General features: G+C 36.7%; 1 non-coding gene across 1 annotated transcript; it reads right to left on the bottom strand.

Moving 5' to 3' along the window:
* Nucleotides 1-1,040: 1,040 nt before the first annotated feature.
* On the bottom strand, nt 1,041-1,190 carry LOC116587301. Its single transcript, XR_004284362.1, has one exon. It is a non-coding gene; the product is annotated as a U12 minor spliceosomal RNA (small nuclear RNA).
* Nucleotides 1,191-3,072: the final 1,882 nt, after the last annotated feature.

Below are 3,072 nucleotides of genomic sequence, written 5' to 3'. Positions count from 1 at the left end.
TCCCCTGCTTCAGGAGCCATGCATAGAGTCTGCCAAGAAAAGAACAAGTTAAAGTGAGATGTGAAGATGATTTTGGCAATTGAGAGAACATATGATATTGAACAGACAACATAGGGGCTCTTTGGTCATAATTAGCTGGGCACGAATGCCATATACTCCCTAGGACTGACAGAGAAGTAGATTCTGGGAATGCTGGCAAGGGCAACAAACTCACCTTGCTTGACTAGTGATGTATGGGTGTATAACATCTGAGAATACTATGCCTTCTGCAGTCTAGGATGCTAATGTTGAATGACCATTGAAAGAAACTGTCAAGTTTGTGATAAAGTTGAATATTGGCTTACATCATGTTTTGCATGGATTCGGTGCCTTCTTAGCATTTCAGTATTTGAATCCTCCTTAATTTATTTAACCAATTCACTGTTCACAGATACTAAGAATTTAATATCGGGATATTCTGTTCTCCAACAAGTTGTTGCTGTAACTAATGAATTTTCTTTGAACTTCTCCATCTCTAGACCCCTATTTAGATTCCAGAGTTTGGTATCACATCAGTCACTGGACATTGCACTGGAAAAAGACAAAGTCAAAATGAATATCTCATCTTCAGCTTTCAAGATCCTCTGAGATGTGATGTTCCACATGAGTACATGGCTGGTTAATAAGATAGGAGCCAGGAACTGTGTTTGAACCGATTCCAGCTACTGCTTGTGCTCCCGCACAAAGTTATGCCTGGCCTAATGTTAAGATTGTTTGCTTCTATGCATCTAGACAGACTGCTGGAATTAATATAACTGAAAAATAGATAAGAATCAAGCTGTTGTCTTAGTACTTCCCCCCTTTGGGGAACCAGTAAGTCACAGCTTTATCAGTCTTCCCTGGTCCAGTGTTTGCCATCTGTTGGCTGTTAAAACACTCATAGATTTGCAAAATGATGGAAGGACAATTTGTAAATGTTTTCTTCTGGATGTATTTAACTTTTTTTTTTTTTTTTTTTTTTCGCCTCGATCTCTCTGCTTTTTTCCATATCAAAAAAGGGACGGGCAGATCGCGACACCCAGGCATCCCGCAAAGTAGGCGGATCACCTTAGGGGCAACCTTTACCCGCTCAAAAATTCGTCTCACATTAGCAGTGAGGATTCGGGCGTCACCCCGAATCGTTATTTTCCTTACTCATAAGTTTAAGGCATGGATGTATTTTAACTTTTAAAAAGATATTAACAAAGCCAAATTGAAAGAGATATTTAAGGGGCCACCTGCGTGCCTCACTCAGTTAAAATGTCCAGCTGCTGATTTTGTCTCAGGTCATGAGCTTAAGGTTGTGAGATCTAGCCCCAGGTCAGGCTCCGTGCTGAGCATGGAGCCTGCTTAAGATTTTCTCTTTCCCTCTCGTTCTGCCACCCTTCCCTTGCTTATATTCTCTCCCTTTCATACACATACACAAAGAAATAGATATTCTGTGGCTGCTAATTTTTAAAATTTTTTACAAAGTTATTAACATAAGTAGCCAGCAAGATAAAGGGAACAAAAAGTTTAGTATTACAGCCTTGGAGTAAATGCCAGACTGAGTACCTTGCAGACAACCAGGAGTGCTCTTATGTGATGAAGTTACTGGAGTTATTGTCATGTCAGCTTTTAAGTTGAGATGAGGTATTAATGCAATTATTGTGATAACTTACTTAAGTTTGCAATAAATAATTTAAATGTTACAGAAGGGTGTTGTAGAAAGTAAATACGCCTTCACCCCCTTCGAGCATTCTTTGGAGGCCAATCTATGTATTGAAAGATTTTTCTTTTCTAGCAATTGTCTATGACTTTAGAAATACCTATTAATAGTCACATTGGTATGTATGTTCCATATATTTATTTATTAAATGTAACTATGGACAATTACTTTATAAAGATCTATCCTTATTTTTACAGATGAGATCATAATATTCTCAGTTGTCATATAACTTGCTTTTTATTTGCTTACAGTACCACTTTAACATATTTTTCTATTATGGAATGGCCAGTAAGTGTAATCAGTTCTTTGTCCTTCAGAATATCTAGGTAGGGAAGGATGGGTCAGGAATGTGATTGGACTTTGATTGCTCAGGAGTGTGCTTGGACAGACCTCTGGGCATCACTGTGCTATTACTTCCTTGTGGATTGTGGGCTCAGCTGAAGTTAAACAGCTTTAATCCAGTTCTTTCACGTGTTATCTCCGTGACCTTGAGAAAGTTACCTAACCTTCCTGTACCTCTATTTGTTTTAATTGTAAAATGGGATAATCATTAGTACCTATTTCCTTGGTTGTGAGGACTAAATAACATTTTAAAGTAGCATAATATTTGACACATAGCAAGTGCTCAAGAAATACGAGAGGAGAGGACCATGGTCGAAGGGAGGGAAAACTGAATGGGAAGTCATCAGAGAGGAAGAAGAAACAGGAGAGACTCTTCACTATAGGGAAAAAGGGAGGTGGGTGGGAAGATGGGGTAACTGGGTGATGGGCATTAATTAAGAAGGGCATGTGACATGATGATTACTGGGTGTTATATATGCAACTGATAAGTTATTGAACACTACATCTGAAACTAATGATGTACTATGAGTTGGCTAATTGAATTTAAATAAAAAAAGAAATATTAGGTATTATTATTATTATGGAGTCTGAGGTGTGTTTTAGCTTTGCATACGATTTCTGAGAATTTAAATATGGAATTATTTTCTATGCATATTTATGGGTGATTTAAAGGACCTTCTTTAATGGGCCACTTAGTTTTTTAAAAATCTTGAAAAATTAAGTGAGGTTAGCCATCACATGCCAATCAAATTTGAAAAGGTTCATTTTCATGCAGATAAACTATTAAGTTACAAATAAGTAGGATAAGAATTTTGTTTTATTTTACATATTCAAAAAAATGGGGAGAAATTGAATAGACTAGAAGACTAAAAATCTAAAAGAGAAAAGTTTTCACTTATGAGGAAAAGTGAAAGATGCCGAGTTTTGTGAACTTAGTTAATGAAAGTATAAAGAATAACAATGACTATTTTCAAAACAATAAAGTATATTAAAATGTACCTGGG

Source organism: Mustela erminea, chromosome 3 (assembly GCF_009829155.1).
Source record: "Mustela erminea isolate mMusErm1 chromosome 3, mMusErm1.Pri, whole genome shotgun sequence".
NCBI lineage: Eukaryota > Metazoa > Chordata > Mammalia > Carnivora > Mustelidae > Mustela > Mustela erminea.
Note: the sequence above shows the minus strand (reverse complement) of the source record. Positions and strands in the feature narration are given on the sequence as shown.